The 20100-nt window shown below is 42.6% G+C and overlaps 1 long non-coding RNA gene across 3 annotated transcripts; it reads left to right on the forward strand.

The window, feature by feature from the left end:
* The first annotated feature begins 6134 nt into the window (after positions 1 to 6134).
* LOC108939049 (uncharacterized) lies at positions 6135 to 19538 on the forward strand. 3 transcript variants are annotated; one of them, XR_001966479.2, is made up of 6 exons: positions 6135 to 6805; positions 13492 to 13610; positions 15548 to 15649; positions 15876 to 15933; positions 18400 to 18576; positions 18655 to 19538. It is a non-coding gene; the product is annotated as an uncharacterized LOC108939049 (long non-coding RNA). The 3 variants fall into 3 exon arrangements; XR_001966477.2 differs by having other exon boundaries at positions 6138 to 6805; positions 13489 to 13610; XR_001966478.2 differs by lacking the exon at positions 6135 to 6805 and adding an exon at positions 6828 to 7042 and having other exon boundaries at positions 13489 to 13610.
* The last annotated feature ends 562 nt before the right edge of the window (positions 19539 to 20100 follow it).

Raw genomic sequence — 20100 nt, forward strand, 5'->3', positions numbered from 1 at the left:
TCTATTAATGTATTGAATCACTCTTTGTTGGGAATGATTATAAGCATGCAATTCAATTTCAGTTCACTTTATTTTTATTTTAGGAGCAGTTGCTGCAGGAGTGGCACTTGATGTATAAGTAGTGGTAAATAAGTTTATTTAGTAAGATGTGCAGAACGCAAAAACAAGTCCCCGCATGTTACAATTTTAATATGCATGTAAATACCATGGAACATAATTTCTGTATTCCAGGAATGTGCAGAACTCATGTTGCGGAAAGAAAAAATATTTTTACAACAATAGGCTGTTCTGTGGGAGGGGGAGCTTTGCCAAAATTCACTATTTTCATAAAAAATGCACAAAACCATGAGTCTGTGTATCACTGAGACTCTTCCTGTATGTTGCTGCCACCCAGTGCTGTTCTTAAAATAAAAATAAAGAAGAAGCTGCATAACTAATGACACGGTTCTAAAATAATTGGAACTTGTATAAAATACTTTTTGAGAATTCAGCTGTCGCAATATGGAAAAAACTTTACATGAGCTAGTCATATATAGAATGTCTATGTACAGTCACCCCATCACATTTGTGAGGGGTAGGGTGGGAAAGACCCCTGCGAATATGAAAAAATTTGCAAATAATACTTGGGTCCCCTAACCTCAACCCATAACAGTCTTGAAGCCTCACCAATAAAATAAAAAGCCTGTCTATTACTAATTTCTAAACAAACAGTACTATACTTTTTGTGTCAAATTGCTTCGTTATTTCTCCTATTTCCTATTCACCTTTTTATATAATATACAGGGCATGTAAATAATGACCCTGTATGTGGCGTACAAAGTCCCTACCGTACACAGATGTACATGTACTGTCTAGTACAGTATGTACAGGATGATCCTATACCAGCGAGTGTATGTACAGTATAGTTTCGTGGATATTTTGAGTCATTTAACATTAAAATACAGAAAATAACAAAATATACTTCATAGGCTTAAAATGTCAGTATTCTAGCATAAACAGAAGTAAAGTTAGAGACACACACACACACACACACACACACACACACCATACAACCCTTCACCGCCAATGTCAAATTCACGAATCTGGAGGGGTGACTCTACATATTTTATTTGTACTATATATAGTTATATGTATCTATTTTAATACCGTGTACTGTACAGTATGTGTTGTGGAGCACCTTAGATTGTCACCACAAGGTGGCGTAGTTGTCCGAAAGATCTCAGCCTCCCAGTACAGCACAGTTAAACTAGTACCCTGATTTAAATGGAGGATTTACTCAAAAAGGAAACATTTATTCTAACTACAAAGGGAACACAAAGTAATTCTAAACACTGTAAAATAATTGATGGTAACAATTTAGAAATACTCCAAATCAAGTTTTTTTTTTTTTTTCCCCCCCTCAAACCACATATGGTGAAAACACCAGATTTCTACTTGAAGCAGGGTGTTATTTAAGAGAGGTTTTTACTTTATAGAGAGAGGGAGGCTGATGCTACTGAAAACATCCATGTAATATGTGCAACTGAGAAGCACCTGAGCGCGCAGCTCGTGTTTTCGGGGAACGATCTCCCAGCAATGAGCTGCCCTGCTATACCGTGGTTTGCGAGCGGTGGAGGGTAACTGATGTTTACGGTTATTTCGCCTGGGAAGGGAGATGGAGAAGCAGCGCCGCGTAAGAAGGAAGAACTGTCCTGCATCTTATTTGTGTGAATGAGCTGCTCTTCCCCTGCACAGGCCTCGCACCCTGACCCGTAGGCCCCTTTCCTGGAAGTGCAGTGCAGTGCAGCAGAGGCCGCTCAGGGGCAGGTCTGAAGAAAGGAGTTTTCGGTGTATGTGCGTGCGTGCGTGCGTGCATGTGTGTGTGCGGTAGGGTGGTTCTTCCTGCAAATCACATGACAACATTCCCTCTGCTTGTTCTCCGATGTACAGCACAGATTGGAAACTGACATGCTGCACTCCGTGTTTCTCTGACTCAAATGATATATTCTATCTGATATATATACACACATAACGTCTCTGACTAAATTTACCTTGGTTGTACATCCTCTAAGAATTTTTTTCCCTCCACTCTTTCTGCTAAAGCGGAAGGTTTGCGAATATCAGATGCATTCCTGAGAGTAATTTAATCTTTGCAATGTGCTCTTGTGCAAATGTTTTCCCCAAAAAAGAAGAGTCTTTTCCAATCATGTTTGGCTTTTGGCAACATTTAAGTTCCTTGTGGATACAAAACAAAAGCATGGGTTGTGGCCAAAAGACATACAACAGCTACACAACATGAGCAAGTAAATGTACCAAACTCTGAAAATGTGGTGCTACTGCATCTGTGTGGTAAACTACAGTACAGGTCCAGTGTGAGGAAGAAAGGAACCCTGAGAAAATCTCCTTTCACCGAATGCGCAGTAATTTGCACTAAGAAGTTAGACGATGTGTTAACAGATGTTGCCGTTTTGTCTATAACCACAATATTGCCGATGCTGAACTGGACATCGTTCCTCTTACAGAATGTACATGAATCCATTTTCCCATTGCTTTTGTGCCATTATACACTGTGTCCTTGAACAGTGATAAAATTTGATTTTACACCTTTCTTCAGAAAATGTCTCTGAAACCTGGCGAAGAATTTTACTGCTGGTCTTGAATATTCTAAATATTTTATGTTGGTATAAAAAAGAAAGAGGGGACACAAAGCCTATGCAGTCAAACATATTCAGCAACGCTTCATTATGCATATATTTTTTAAAACTAAGATCTACAGATAAACATTTCTGTCTGGCCCATATAATTATATTTATTTGAACAAAAATTATTTTTACAGGATGAAAATTTTCTGGTATAAACATTTAAATTAATATTACCTTCCCATTGCAGTTTTCCAGCCTGTTGGACTTATGGATTAACACAAAGATGGACATAACTGCCCAGACTTGAAAATTTTGACCGCAAAAGACAATACTTATAAACAAGTACTGAATTATTTACAAAAAAGTGAAAAATGTCGCATAAGAAGGGCAATATAGTCTCTGGAAATGTTGGTCATTGGAATAATGTGATAGGGACATTAGTGAAACATATAAAAGTAAATCCTATAATTTAAATATAAAAGGCACGTAAGAATATTTAAATTCGTGAAATAACCTGCTTGAAAAGTTAAGGTGACTCATGGGGAAATTGAGGCAGTTAAGATTTTGTTTTTAACCTCCTATCTAAGATGGTTGTTAAATAGTTTTTCGGTTGCCATAAAATATCTTTTTGTCTCCTTTGTGTTCTGAGGTAATACATTCCATATGTTTTGAGGGTCATTTCAAGGGATTAAATGCTTGTTTAATCAGCTACAGCTGTACAAACTGCACAATATTAAATTTCATGAAAACTATAAATTCTTAACTTTAAAATAAATATGTAGAGAACAGCAGAACAAAGTGCTTGTTACATCCAAAACTATGTGTCCTTTAAATCGAACCGCTTCAAAGCCTAAAAACATTCATTTTCTCATAAAGTACTCACTGTCTTTATAATACGATCTAGTTACTGAAATGCATAATTTCACTACAGAAATATAAAAACACTTTTTAGAAAGGTAAGTAAGTACAAAAAAATAATTATGCATTTGTTACATTGGAACAAAAATATTTTAGAGGCTCCAGAAACGAGAAACAGAATTCGGACATTTTGTGAACTTGATAAAGTTTAGAGATCTCACACACATTTTGATCTTTCAAAACAGTGTACAAAACAGGCTTAAAGGTACCACTGCATGTGAAAGCTGCATAATGTTTCCCTACAACTGAACAAATGAAAATCCAGATACTTCACACGTGTGGATTTCTCAACCGTTTTGCCTATACACAGGTAGGGTTTGCGCTCTGAACATTTCCTTGCGCCGATCGCACTGTTGCGGAATGAAGCAATGTGATTTCCCTGTGCTGGGTGTGGAGTACTCCACCGCTTCTCCCCTTCGAATCAGCACAGGGGCCTCAAGAGCAGACGTCTCCCTCCCTGGCCCTCGGCTCGAAGGAATGCACACCCAACATGACAAGTAGAAGGAGGAAGAGAATGGAAAAACTTCCAAAAATAAGCAGGCCACAAGAGCTATACGTAGCTATGCCCAGCATAATTTGTATCAGAGAGCAACGTCATTGAAACCTGGTCACATTACCAATACTGCAATCGTTTCCCTTTCACCACAAACAATACATTAACTGTGGATTGATTAGTCAAAGAAGTCAGTCATGAAGGTGGTTCAGTCCTGCAAAATATATACTTCAATAGACCTTACTGGAAAAGTGTCCAAAACAAAGTTGTCTCCCATTTCTGCACATAACCATGAAACGTTTAAATAAATTTGGCTGACACGTCTGTTCCATCTGACAAGGAAAATAAACATTTTTTCCTCCCCCTTAGTTTTATGGTATACTATGGCACTAAGACATAAACATACGAGAAATCTCCTGCTGGAATTACTACTCTGTCCATAAATAAAAGTAGTACAGAAATAATAAAGAAGACCAAATGCTATTTCAATATGCAAGATACTACATTTTTCCATAAGACAGTCATTGAAATAATTTGGAAGTATGCAATCTGACTTCTGGGGAATAAAGTACCTTTAAACTTTAATGAGAGCAACTAAGAGGTGATTTTCAAAAATCAATTAGAAAACACTGTAACAGGATTCATTAGTTCCCTCACTGCACCCTACTGCTTTGAAATGAACCAGTCTATATCACGAGTATAGGGTATTTGGTTTTTATTTTGGAAGCTGCACGCTGTAAACCAGTAGATGTAAAGAATTACAGTACCCACTCCCACGCATGTCTCCCTCCTTTCCCACACCCTCTTCCGCCGTGTCTGGGTTTGTGTGGTCGGAGTGTGTGGGCTCATCTGTAGTCCTGGGGAGAACAAAAGCTGCAGTGACACACAGTTCAAACATCCCTGCAAACACAGATCCTCCTCCCCTCAATTCACTGTTTTCCAGTTGTGGCAAAAAAAGGTACAGAACTGAACACTGCGGGTTGTATTAAACATACAGTATCGGCACCTGTTTCTGCATTTTGCACACATTTATTTAAAGGACTGTTGGGGAATCAAACCTCCTAGATTAATTTTAGAATAACAAAATGAGATTTCACAACTTCAGTTGCTTTAATTTCTCAAAGCTCAGCCCTCAAAAAATAATTTGAAAGTACTCCATACCTTTAAAAAAAAAAAAATGGCCTTAAAGTACTTTTTTGGAAAGGTGAGACCTAAATGACAGGCTTTTAAAAAAAAATCTTGGAAAACAGATGGCTGAAGAAGGTATGGTTTACAGGTTTGACATCTGCAAAGTGGTCTGGAGTGTCCCGGCCCTCAGTTTGCTCCCATTCTAGCTTATGTGTATGTACAAAGTTAATGAAAATGCGGTCCCAATATATCTCTCTCTCTCTCTCTCTCACACACACACACACACACACACACACACACACCTCCCTTGCACTGTGACTACAGGCACTACTGCGCTTCCCAAAGTTGCACTTCCCTCATCTCAGACACACACCCATAACACTTGTCCAAGCAGAGAAAATATGAAAATCATGAAAAGAGAACAATTTCCTTTACTGCGTGTTTGTCTCGTCACGTGTCTGTTTGTAAACAGAAATAAGCCTGATCTTTAAAACTACAGTGTGGAAATTAATTTTAGCTCATCCAATAAAATACTTGAACTTTGTTCTTCTGTGCTATTGAAAAGCAGAACTTTTGTTTTCTTGTACATTTCTAGTCAAGCATCATGCAAATTGCAACAACAAAATTAAAAACAGACAAACGTACAAATGATCAAAAGCAGACGACAAACAGTGTTACGTTGCATTCTGACAGTCAGTGAAATATACAAAATTGTTGCACGGGTTTCTCAAGAATTGTTTGTGAAATTATTATATAAAACACCGTAATATATTCCTTTGTCCTGTCTGCCGCAGAAACAAAATGGTGATCAGTATGTATGGCAACACGCAACCCTGACATGACGTCATACTGTTTATATTTCAGAAGAAAAAATAGGCCATGTCCAATTTGTGCACTTCTTGGTGCTTATCTCGGAATATTTATTAATTACAATTTATTTACACTGCATTACACTGCAACGACGGACGGATTCACAATGCTACTGTAAAAATGACAAGGTAAACCGTCACACCTCCACACGGACCGTTTGGTTACGTTATTTTGCCATTCTTTCATTTCCTCGCGGAACGATTACATCTGTAGTGTCATTATGTTGCGGGATGTGACAAGGACGGCGCGCCGTCCCCTCTCGCGCCTCGCAACAAAGCGAGCGCTGGAATGTGTTGTGCGCGCGACGCGCGGAGCGGAGAAGAATGCCTCCGGTACTCCCACTTCCCGGAGATCCAATCCGAGACGACCAGCGGTTTCAAGGCACCCTTACAGTCCCCCGAAACTGCAAAACAATGCCTCGGAGAGCCTAAATACACATTATTTCTCATCAGTTCTACCCAGCCTCCTATAATTTTACCAAATCTCTTGACGTAGCGAGTTATTTTCATATTTCCGTGTTCCGAAACATTTGAACGCCGGGGTTGTTTATCTGTAGTAAGGGGAACTTGAAACCGTCCCTGCCCCATTTCCTCGGTTGTTTTGCTTCTTTCGCCTGGATTCTCCATGTTGGAGCAACAGTGAAGCGCTCGCAGGGACCGCACGAACACCAGCGCGGAAGCAAATCGAAAGTGGCACATAAGCGAGCAAGATAGCTAGCCAGCTAACGGAGAAAAATCGAAACCCAGCGCCCCTCCCACATGGAAGAGAACGGAAGGTAGGAGGAAAACACAGTAAAAGCCAGAAGTTTGGTATAGACAGTCAGCGGTTCGGTGCAGGCGCGTCGAGGCGGTCGCGTTTGGGCGGAACGCAGTGGGATCCGAGGGGCTGCGCGTTTGTTACATTCAAACTTCTGCTATCTATCTCACTAGTGAATAAAGAAGACTCGCCCTGGCGCTGAAAACGGGGAGACGCTCGTTTCTGTGTTTTGTCATTTGTTCTTCAAGCTGCTCAGGTAAACACAGAGAGTCGGGGACGGAGAGTGAGCAACGCAACAGTTTCACTTGGATTTTTAGCAAAACAACGTGAGCCGTATATTTTACTCACGTGTTCAGATGTGTCCAGCGCTTGTGTTAAATAAATTGCAGCATGTGTGCGATGGATGTATACGTACGCGTGTTTGAGAGAGAGAGAGAGACATGTCACATTTGTCGTCAGTCCCTCGCCGTTCGTTCGAGGGAACCGTCCGTGACTCCGTCTCCCGCAAGAGCTGTTCTCACACTCATTTAACAAGTTCGTTATCTGCGTTTTGGCGTATGTGCAAGGAGTGTGACTTGGTAGCATTATTTTGCTTGAGCTCTGCGCGTACTGCGTTCTCACATCTGACCTGTCACACAGACGTCGTCGTCGTCTGAGGCAAAGAAGCGCATGTCGGTGTACAATGTTTGTGTTCAAGTGGCGACACAAATCCTACGGCTGATATCCAACATTAACTGTTACTATATTTTAAATACAATAAAGTCCAATGGTGAGTAATATATAATTTTTCGCTTTGAAGCCTTTAAAATTGGACCGTAACCGTTGCGATCGGTAAACCAGCCAACGCGCGAGCCGTTTAAATAGTGTGGCGCGAGGCCGCTTCATGCTCCTGCTCGACGCTGATTGGCTGCTCCGGGAGCCCAGGTGGGGTTTTGTTGTTGTTTATGAGGAGCGACGAGGGTTTTGTTTGCTGTGAAGCGCGCGGCGCCGGCGACACCAACATCCATTTTAGTCCGTGGTGGGACATTTTGTGTTTGCATTTTTTTGAACTCAACAGGCTGTGCGAAGTGTAAAGCGAAAGATGACGGACTGCTTCGCGTGCGTGCGTGCGTGCGTGCGCGCGCGCGTTCCCGCCCAACGACCACATCCACATGTTAAACAAGGACTGTTGTGTAGATTTTGCCTTCAGGACCATCTGTCCGCAGAGGAAGCATTAATGACTGTTTCTTCCCTCTTATTTTTTTCTCCTCTGTCTGTGCTCCTGTTTTGACCCCACAAGTCACTGTGGTCATGAAAAAACTGATTTTGTCACCTCAACACCCACAAAGCAGCATCTCTGCCTTGAATTCTCCTGAAATGTCAAAGAGCAAGTGGTGAAAATGGACAGGAATGGGATGGTGTGACGAGAGGAAGAAGGTGTTGGCCGCAGCTCTCGTGGGGTTTGTGTAACGTAACGTGACGTGAATGATGATGTTAACACACTGTCTTTGCTCTACTGTTGTTTTTATTACACTTTGGTGGATTAAGGGATCTTCACAAACTGGGACCCTCCACTGACTCGCTAATGTATTACGTTAAAATTTGGCTTGGTACCCTTTAATAGCTAGTGTTTCCCCCCTTTTAATGTTTTTGATAAGAATAAATTGTTGTAAAACAATTTACACCACCTTTCATAATTAATTAGAGCTCCAAAAAGCTAAAAGCATGAGTCCTTTTTTTTTATTTTTACTAAAAGGGAAAAAACACCTCTAATTAATTACATCGGGGCAATGGGAAAGCAAAAATAAGAAACATGAGACTACGATATCATAAATCTGTAATACAGACATTGAAGAGCATCTCTGACACTATATGGGGGAAAAATGTGGAAATAGCTACCTTCATCAGTTAAGTTACTGCTCATAACATAGGCTGGTTGCTCTGCTAGTGGATGATGAAAAATTATTTCCCCGTAGTGTTTCTCAGAGGACTGCAGGCCACCGCGCCTGGATTTTTAAGTTGCGTGAAGTTCTAAGTGCTGCACACATCACATGGTTCTTTGTTAGGTTACCGCGTTTTTGCGTAGTCTTTGGGATGTGAAACGCGTTCCTGGAACGTAAAGCATGTTGAAGCATTGCGTGACAGCTGAAAAGAGCGATGCGTAATGAGATGAAATCATAGAAGATGCAGCTTTGCGAATATTTTGGCGAAAGGGGTCATGCAACGTGTTGGATTGTAGGCGAGATGTGGACGTGAACAAGATACGAACGCCACTTGGGCTGTAGTTGATCGGCCTTCCTGTGTTTCGACGCTGAAACCTTGGTTTTGTAGAGTGCACCTGGAAAAGACGTGGATCTTACTGTAGCTGCAGTGGCTAGAGCGCAGTTTTGGTGGGTCAGATTATTACAGCGGACATTGAAACTTCAAGAGATGGACGCTTTTGGACACTATAGTCCAAAATATAGCGCGATTACGGATTTTCAACTCAAGCATTTTATGATCTGTTCACGTTGGTAGGTTGACACAACAAGTGATTTAGTCAATTAGTTGTGAAACTAATACTTAAATTCTCCAGCATTATTGGCTAGTTAGCGGTTTCTTTAAACCATGTTTTTAACCGTTTACTAGTGTATTTGTGTGATGCACAGCATGTAATAACTCGTCTGGAAGGATTTCTGCTAACACGTGAGTGTTAGTTGACATTCGAGGTTTTGATGAAGGCACAAGGCTCAGCGGAAGTGGAATGTGTGAGAACCATGTACTTTTACATGTAAAGTGCATAGTGTGTTTTCCTGCAGACGGTGTGAGAAGATGTGTCTTCCCTAGACCTTTTCCTGTGCATGGCATTTATCTGTGACCATTCTCACTTAGTACATCACATGTAGATTTTTTTTTTTTTCCCATTTTCTTAAAATAACTAAAAGGAAATGAAACTGTAGATGCACAGTAGATGCCGTATTTAGTTTCAGATGTTTCTCAAGGGGTGCAGACCAATTTTGCGTGGACATGATGGCCATGCTACACAGTGACATTGAATGAGTTTTTTTGACAGTTCTTTTTTTGGGTTTTTTTTTTTTTTTTTTGTATTTATTCAGTCTTGCAGATTGTCCACCAGCATTTTAGTTTTGTCCCACAGGAAGTCTACAAATTTACATGATTCACCAAAAACAAAGTGAACAATTAATAGCAATGTGTGAAAAGTGCATGTTTACCTTGAGATGAACATGTGAAGCCTAAAACTTTGAATAAGATCACTGGGAAATGAATTGCTGCAGTAGGTTTACTTACCTATTATGCAGCTGTTTGTTTCTAGATGGAAATACAATTTATTGGAACTTGGGTCTTATCAGTGTGTCTGCTGACCAGAAGTGACTCTCTCCCCTTTTACATTTGGTGTGTTTACTATACAAAGTCACCTTACCGGCTCATTTTTTGTAGATTGATTGCACTTGATTATGTTTTAAGAAAGGCTTCCTCAGCATTTTTATTAGGAACTAAGGTCAGGAATATACATGTCAAATTGCGTGTTGGACCACTTTAGAGAAGTAGTCCTTTCCCCAAAAAAAAAAAGGGGGGGGAGTAAGGATTGCTTGAGACTTTCGTGTCAGCAGCTATGTCTCCTTCTCTTAATGTAATGCATAAATTGTACTTTTGCTGAGATGTACGTCGCTTTGGACAAAAGCATCTGCTAAATGAATAAATGTAAATGTAAGATGGGACACAGCAAAATACTACGTGGAAGTTATATGACTTTGGGTCAGACGTGGTAAATCTGAGACACATAGCCTGCATAACCTGTTGTACAGTAAGAACAGTACATCATAATGCAGAGATTATACTTTTTGTCAGTGTCTATTTGGCATTATCACGTATGTTTTTATATATTTTATTTGCTAAAAATTAAATTTGCGTAATGCTTACATTTTTGTATCCATTTATCAGACTTAATATGACTTGTCTCTTGATATTTTATAGTGACATCTGATCTGTCATTCTTTTATTTGATTGAAATAACAGAATAATTTATTAGGCATATATATTCATGCATGCTGTTGCCCAACCAGAGTTTCACTATTGCACCAAAACTAGTTTCAGACATAAAACCTTTCAAAATACGTCGCTGAACGAAGAAATGGAAAACGCTTCTTTCACAGCACCTCGTTGAGGCTTTGGGGAAGGTCCGGAGGCTTCTCAGCAGTACAAACACAACAGCTTTATGAACTCTGCTCTCAAACTGCTGCACATAATGTGCTGTGTAGATTGGGATGCTTCCTAAGTTCCAAGTCATGAATATGATTTTTAGAGAAAGTGGTCGTTTGCAGCCTTGGCTGTTTTGCTGTAGTGCTTTGTTAATATTATAAGGTCATATGCAGAATGCCGGATGCAGGGCTGGTTCTAGTTGTGTCGTAAGGTCTCCTGTCGTAACCTGTAACACAGCTTGATGTCGTGCACTGTTGATGTATTTTTTTCTCTGAGACGTACGTCGCTTGGAGGAAAGCGTCTGCTAAACGAACACATGTAAGCGTGCGGCACGCCTTTGGGTGTTGCTAGGGAGGGTCAGTCTACATCGGACTCCACGACAGACATTACGTACTCCTGAAGGAGCGCTCTGACATGGTCTAAACTGGTGTCAGAGTCCCGTTTGCCTTCACACGTCACAGGTTTCATAATGGTACATATCTGCTGCCTTTTCTGTAAGAGGAACTTTAAAGAGCTCTTTTGTAATGACCGCTTCTATAAGGATCCCAGTAAAGCTTTATATTCGATGTTTGTTAGTTTCTCAGTCATAGGAATATGTTTTAGATTCGATCCTCGAGCAGTACAACAGAGGCTCTTCCACTGACATGTCACCTGCTCCTTTTCCATTTTTGCAGCTTTGGGTTCTTCTTATGGTTTTTAGTTGTTGTTGTTTGTTTTTCTTTGTTTAGGTCAGGATAGTGAAATGATGAGGTCCTGTAATGTAGTTGTTTAAAAGGATTGTTGATCAGGCTGGATCATGCCATTGCTGTGTTTTTTTTTTTTTTTTTTTTTTTCTCCTCTTTGTTTCTGCAGAGTGTGTGCGCTCAGGAACATGCATGAGTTATGTGGAAACTTGAGATGGCATTAAATGTTAGCCGAACCGAGGAACTGTACCATTGTGCACATTGTTCATTGAAACATGCTTCTTTCTTCAGTGCCATCAAAGGATGTCCAGCAGGTGTAATAAAGAACTGAAGGAAGAAGCATCTGTCTTTGCATTGACAGTCTGCCTGAAATGAAATTGAACGCTCTCTCTTCCTCCTGGAGACAGTTAGCAGATGAATCCTAAGGGATGTTTTCTTGCTGCATATAATGAATGGTAATGACTGAAAGGATTTGCAATGTTGTTTTTCTTTTTTGGAAGCCAGACCAGGAATCGTTCAGCATGAAAAGCATATTGGTATCGGGCACTTTACCCTGCTTGGTCTGGCCACGCGTGTCGAAATGTTTTAATTTGCTGCTAAATGTAGCCTGCAGTGCCATGTATTGTCTTTGAATGATACGTTAGCCACGAGCTCATGAAGGTAGTGTTGTCTTTTGAGTCCGTTCCATGTGTTTCTTGTTTTATGTGTTTGTTTTTTGGAGATAGAAGATCTTTGGTCATTACATTTTTTTTTTTTTTTAAAAGGCCGGACATTGACCACCACCTCCCATCCCCTGTTCTCTTGGACCCCGTGAATGCCTGGGCTTTATAAATAGGTACAGAAAAGTTGCACAATAACGTCAGCCTCCGGTTTCCTGCCCCCCTCGTCATCAGAGGGCCCTGGTGACAGGTTACATAACGTCTCGCGAGCACGCAGAGGGAGAGAGAGGCAGTGGTCGGTCCTGCCTTAGTCTAATGTGCTCCTGCTGGATGTTCTGCTGTTGGAGCAGAGACAGCCTCTCAGCCGTGAGGATGCCAGTCATTTTGAACCCGCACTCACGTGCTATCTCCGCAGAGACCTCGAGCGCAGCAGAGATTGTACGCTGCTTGTATTTGGCCAAATGGAGAAGTCAGGAACACCGGACCTGGAAATGTCCCCTCTTTTCAATGTTCCGCACAAAGCTTCTTGTGGTTTCCTGCCAAGGCTGAAGGTGAACTGCTTACGCGGTGGAGCACTACGCTGTGTTTGGGCATCCACGGATTGCCCAGGGCTTCAGGACAAGCCTGCGCCACCACGGAGGGGAAGAGGCTTTCCTCATTCATCCTCAAGGGTCTTGAGTCAGAATACTTGCACTCATCAGGGAGGAGAAGAGTTTTTGCCGGGTGGTGCAAATATGAATTGCCGTGCGTGAGGCCAACGAAGAGGCGGGAATGTTGTCAGTCTGCATTTTCTGGCTTAGGAATTGTGTGGTTTTCCCGCCCTCTGCACATTATGTAACTCGTACATACCAGACACAGCCGACTTCGTTAAACACAGATTATGCTCGCAAACACAGCCATCTCAGTAGCGAGATGCCTCTGGGAGCGTGTTGATTTTTCTTAAGCTTGGCTTTGGACAGGGGTCCATGTAGCCCAGTGTCTCTTTACAGAGGCCTAATGCACCTCGTGACTGTGAGGCTTGACAACCAACATCACTGCGAAAGTGGCCTCATACAGGTGCTCTCAGTGCACCGTGGATTCTGCTGATGCTTACGTAAATGTGATTTTAACGTCACAGCCCTCAGTACTTCAGGCAGGGCCTTATGTTTTTCTTTATCTCTTTGTTTGTTTGCACTCTCCAGCAGGCCAGGTCAACAAGTGTTCACCTAAGAAGCCTTGGAGCAGGAGTATTTTGAAGGTGCTCTTCTGTTGCAGAGCGAAGGATGGGCTGCTGCAGCCTCAGGAAAGTGGCACGGTTGCCAAGGTAATGTTGTTGCTTCCCATCACCACCTTCAGTGTACAGAAATTGCAAGTTTAATGGAAGGCTACAACGCTAGAACACTGTTCTCCACTCAAGCCAAGGTTAGTTACATTGTCTTACGGTGTAAAATATAAGAAACACGGATCCAAATCCCCTCCTTTTTAAACAGCAATGAAATGGCAGAGAACCAGCGTTTTGTTATTGAAAACAGTCCTGAGGAGATCAGTGATTGATGAATTAGCCCCCTGGGAACCAGCCTGCCTGCACGTGCTCTACATTTCCTGTGTCTGGTTGAGGGTCTTCTGGGTGGGAACAAGGATGTCAGATATTGCTGTTGCAATGTAATTGTCCCCCCCCCCCCCGTTTTTTGTAGTCTGATCTACTTCAAACTCTTCTGCCAGGTTCATCAAATACGTACAAAACACTGTCTCTGGCCTGAATGTCAGATCCCTAAGACCCAAATGGTCCGGTTCTGATTTACCGAGAGAGTAAAAGCACAAAGTTGTCTTTCGTTCATTCGGTAGGTGCTAAGAGAGCAAGAGCTGCTCTGCGAATAAGGGTCGCAATGAAGTCACTCCTTCAGTGAAAGTAAAACAGTAGATCTAGGCTGTATTTGGTGCATAACAAATAGTTTGGAAGCAAGTAAAATACTGGATTGGTATAAACTAGGTTCTGCCGGAGTGTGACACAGAGTATCACCGGTGATAGGAAGTCGCAAAGTGCCGAAGAAGACAGGTATTCATGCCAGGAGAAGCTACCTGTTTACTACATGGTCGGAGCTCATTCACCAGCCCCGTTGAGGACAGAAAAAAAATGGTCCAATAACGTGTAAGAAGTCATGATGAGGTACCATTCTGAAACAGAGATGTGCAGTAAAAGTCAAGGAGTCGTTCAGCGCTGGAAAAGGAGTTAAGGCAGGAGTGTCCTGGCACTGGCGCCCATAAAGATAAGGATGCTACAAAAGTAATCAAGCAGAAACAGACCCACGCTTCATCCCAAAGGAATTTTCCCAGAGTTTTCCAAAACACTTACATTGATTGCTCCTAGCAAGGAGAGAATGGGTATTTTTGGTCATAATTTCACTAAGCCCCCCCCCCCAACTCTTCAGCAGTCATTTTGTTTAATTTAATAAAATATGACTGTTTGACAGCTTGTGTACTGCATCAAGGTCTTCTTCTGAATGCTTAAAAAAGCTTTGACTGATTTACATCCAAAATACCAGCTTAGATGGCATGTTTTTGACCATGACATCAGCAAATTATGAGCAAACTCGGGCCAAAACCAGCAGCCCGGCAGACTGAGACTTTCTGTCCTGGCTCCTCGTAAGCGCCAACCCCATCGTGGCTCGTGAACAGAATGTTGGGATCATCTCAACAACTTTATGGGATTTAAATGTGTTGGAGGTAGTTGTGTTAATGAGATGCAATAATAATTCTTGATGTTTCTTGCACTGATTTGTATCCCTTAAATTAGTCACACAGCGTAGTTTTTGCTTAGTATACTTATGGTTCATTGCATGTCCTATAATGACTTAATAAATGACTTCAGTGCTTCATTCTGATCCTTTGAGTTTCACCCATTAGCAGAAAGAGGAAAGAGTGGCTATTATGTAGCGATCAGCACAAACATTTACAGTGCAGTTCTGTCGCTGTGGCTCTAAATGAGAAGTGCTGTGAAATGCCAAAAGCAGATGAGTATTTAATTAACAGCCTGATGAGACCTAGTTAAGAGCTCAGTTGAAACGAAGGCCTGCATGCGCAGTGGGTCGTCCAGAGCTGGGTTGGGGGAAACCCTGTCCTAAGCTCCAACAGATGATGCATTGGGACTTGGAGGTATTCCATTTCGTTGGTAAGCTGGGAACGAGAGCAGGTTGTGCACTGTGCTTGTGTCAGTGAGGAGTGGCACTCCAGTGACGTGTGTTGTCCTGCACACTTTCCCAGATCCCAGGAAGCTGTGTGTTGCCCAAGGTGACCCCTCAGAAGCAGGGTAAAATATGCGTGGTCATCGATCTGGACGAGACACTGGCGCACAGCTTCTTTAAGGTATTCCTCTCCCGTTCGGTCCAGCAAGCTGTGTGCGTGATGGCAGAGGTAATAGTTACTTACGACTTATTGCTGTCCAGCTTGTGGTGGATGTTCTTCTTTACACACTTTATTTCTGTTATCGGTGCCGCTACATCTCGGTCACGCAGTATTTCCTCTTTCTGTTTTCTGTAATTGTGGGTGTTGATATTATGTCGATTACCCCTTTTTGCATTATTTCTTTCAGTCCACCAGTGATGTTGATGTTTATTCTGCCCATGGAGTTTGAGGGAGCCGCACATCAGGTGAGAGAGACCTCTCCACGTTCATCAGTGCGTGTGTTCTGTGTGGTGGTTGACAGGTTGAAGAATCTCTCCAATGCAGTGATGTAGTTGAAGTGAAACACTAAAGAGTGAGGGGTATACTCCAGATGGGGAAAGGGCTGATGATCCAAACCTTTGAATATGAGGACGGATGCCAGGCAACCCCTGCTTGCTAACAGGTCACTGTGAAGCTCGTGCTCAGTGTTTTCGTTTTGCATGACAAGCGTCACAATTATCACATGAAACATGCTTGACGTGATTTAGGGGACCTTAATAAGGAGTTTTTTGACACGTGTTTTCATTATTATACACTAATTAGCATTTCTGGTGGCATTCATTCATAGTTAATTTTTCATTCAAATCATTATAATATGCTTTACACACACACACACACACACACACACACACACACACACACACACACACATTTTCTGAACCGCTTGTCCGATACGGGCTTGCGGGGAACCGGAGCCTACCCGGCAACACAGGGGGTAAGGCTGGAGGGGGAGGGGACACACCCAGGACGGGACACCAGTCCGCCGGAAGGCACCCCTAGCAGGACTCGAACCCCAGACCCACCGGAGAGCAGGACTGCGGCCCAACCCACTGCCCCCCCCCCCCCCCCCCCCCCCGTCTTACATACATTTACATTTATTTATTTAGTAGGAGGGGGGCGCGGTGGTGCAGTGGGTTGGGCCGCAGTCCTGCTCTCCGGTGGGTCTGGGGTTCGAGTCCCCCTTGGGGTGCCTTGCGACGGACTGGCGTCCCGTCCTGGGTGTGTCCCCTCCCCCTCCGGCCTTACGCCCTGTGTTACTGGGTAGGCTCCGGTTCCCCGTGACCCCGTATGGGACAAGCGGTTCTGAAAATGTGTGTGTGTATTTAGTAGGAGCTCTTCTCCAAAATGATGTGTGAAGGTCACTATAGTATTTAGCTGACACCTTTATCAAAGGCAACTTGCTAAACTAGATACACTGCACTAAACTCGCTACAATCATTCACCCATCCATCCAATGTGTAACACACACATTCACACAACACAGGTGTTGAGGCATCAGCGCCACTGCACCACCATGCTGCCTGTACCTGTTACATTAGATTAATTACAGACTATATTTAGCAATCTGACCTTTACTTGACTTCCTAACATTTCTGAATTTATTGGTAAAAGTCACATCTTCTGAGAAATGCATGAAGTGTTGATGACCCCTATGAAAAAGCAAAAAAACTAAGCCTGATTTGTTGAATATAATGTGCTGTCTTGTTGACTGACACAGATGTTGTTTTTGAGTTGAGGTGTTTGCACATCACTCTTTGATGGCTTCTTCTGTTTTACTTCAAATACAGTGACAGTATTGTAATCACATGGCTCTCCACATATTAAATTGCATTGTAAATATGACAAGATGCCTCCCAGCTTGACTGCAGCCCTAATTTCGTGGAAAACCTCTGCAGCCGTCCTCCTTCTAGCCTCTCGTGGAGCCATTGTTTCTGGCTGCGGCCCGGTTCAAGTAATCCAGGATAGGCTGGTTCCTGCCAGCACGGCCTATTCTTGATTACTTGTTTCGGGAAGCAGCTGTAAACACCTAAGGTAGACCAAGGAACAGTGACATGTTTCTGTTGAGCATTCATGTTTGATTGAATACTACATACGGCATAAAGAAGTCAAACGGAATGTACAAAACTGAAACGCCTGTATTGATAAGGGTCTGGGTCTGTTCTGCTTGCTGTGATTGTAGTTTTTCCTACTTTATTTGCGGTTATTAGTGACAGTCTTGGTGTAAACCACTGACTTGTTGGTGTGTGAAGACATTGCTTAAATCTTTGTAGAATAAACATACAGGACTGTGCAAAACTCTTAGGCACTTAGATGTTTCACAAAAATATTTGACAGTTATTTAATGTCTTCTGCATTAGTGTCAATGGAAAAGAGCATATTTTAGATTTCCAAGCATTCCTTTTGCAAAAAGTTACAGTATTACAGTAAGGGTTTTGTATGTCTTTAAAGAAAGTACACACGCACACAGTCTGAAAGTGCTTATCCCAAACTGGGTCTCGGCGAACTGGAGCCTAACCCGGCGACATAACGGGATGCCAGTATTTCGCAATGCACCCCAAGCAAGACTCGAACCCCAGACCCGCCAGAGAGCGGGATCCAGCCAAGCCCACCACGACCCCGCTCGGGACAAGCCATTTGTTGGCAATGGATAGCTAAGCTTTGTAGAAAGTTTATTAATTAAGAGTATTATTTTCAGAAGCATTTTCACTTTACAGCTTTTTTCCCCAAACACCTAAAACTTTTGCACAGTACTGTATGGCATAATTGACTAAATTTGCTGGTATACTGACTATAAATCCAACCCCCTTTGTTGCCTGTTCTTCATTTTATCTTTCCTCTTTTTACCTTCCATTGCTCTGATTTCATTAAAATCCCAAATGCATCTGCCCCAGTGTACAGGCCCAGTTACAAACCATCTTTACTAGCGTGGTTCTTCTGCCCTTGGCTCCTCCGCGAGTTACGATTGGGCCACCAGGGCTTGAGGACTTGAGTCGTCTGGGTCAGCAGCTCCACAAAATCTCATCCGAGACAACTTCCCAGCCTCTTACACCTCTCACCCTGAGAATGCTGTGAGTGAGACACTTGACATCCCAGCTGCATTGTATACACTGCCTGTTGCTTTTAGTGACCTCTGTGTGTATCCTCAGGTACCTGTCCCATCCTGATTTGGTGACCTAAAGGATACGATTTTCTCAATCTGCTCCCTGTTTTTGAGGAGTTGTAAGCAAAGGATTCAGGCTGGGGCAACTGCAGACCTCCTGAAACCCAGCCTCCCTACACACACAACCTGCAGCCACTTTATTCACCTGCAGCTGAGTGTGATGCCATAAACCTGTGCATTTATACTGCACATAGGGAATATGCACATCACTGAATCCAAGCAGTGTGAACTGCTTGTTTTCAGAATGACCGGAGAAGACGAGGCAAACTGCACACGGCCTGAATTCGTCTGCAGCTCTGGAGCAGCCCGGGAAACAACGGGTGTCTGCTGTACGCGCTGTTGCTCCACTGTGCTAACAGTACCAGAGGAAACCAGCCTATGTTTCATTCATGTGCCACTGAAGTTCTATGGGTAGGATCCCCAGTGACACCTTCTCTGGACTGTGCAGTTTGCAAAACTGCTGGGTTTCTGATGTACTTTATTATGTACTTTAATAAATGCTTATTACAGGAGCACTTTAAAAGTTCTGGAAGGTTCTAGTGTATAGCAGGAATGCTGCAAATACCTCATGTCATTTCTGAAGTTTATGGACACGTATACCCGCTACAGCAAAGTAACGCAGACTTGCAATGCAGGAACTAATGGATACTGAGTATCTACATAATTTCTGAAAGTACTGTTAAATTATGTGGAAGAATCATAAGGTTTGTCCTGATTTGTACACTGATTCTTATTTTATGAGGTTGAGAAGAAACGTTCTAGTTTCTTGAACTCTGCAGGAGATAAACACCCAACTACATACCCCGCGCTGTTAAAAACCGAAATGTTAACTGCAAAATAATAAAATGTTACGTGTAAGTGAAATGTGAATTATACCACGTGAATTCCACACCCCCCACCCCACCCCCCCGCCTATAAAGTGCTGCGGCTGCTGCCATCTACAGGACGCCAGTGGAACTGAAGGATCTCCGTTCTTCCAGCGGGCGCTTCATTCCCGTGATCAGTTTTGACACACTTGTATTTCAAAACGCTGGATGAACTATTGTACACAGTATTATTTTGTAATTAAATAAATAATGCATTTGGAAAGTCTACCAAGGAAGTACTTCAACGATTAACAATACAATAGCGTGGGGTCGGTGTGCGCTTTTCGCTTCCTCTTAGCAGGCTGGTGCAAGTACCGTGCTTTCACACACACTTCGTCTTCCTTCTAGCAGGTACCTGTTCATTCATTGTCTGTTACATCTGTAAATGTGGGCAAATATTTGTACCTCTTCGGTCGCTGTGGCATCATCAAGCTGCCTTCCCACGATAACCACCATGCCAGGCATGTGTGTCCGTGTTTACACGAGAAGTTACCGAGTCTGTACTTTGCCACAGTTCCCCACGCACTCGCCAACGATCGATAACCGCTTGTCCTAATGAATGAAGG

Source organism: Scleropages formosus, chromosome 19 (assembly GCF_900964775.1).
Source record: "Scleropages formosus chromosome 19, fSclFor1.1, whole genome shotgun sequence".
Lineage (NCBI taxonomy): Eukaryota > Metazoa > Chordata > Actinopteri > Osteoglossiformes > Osteoglossidae > Scleropages > Scleropages formosus.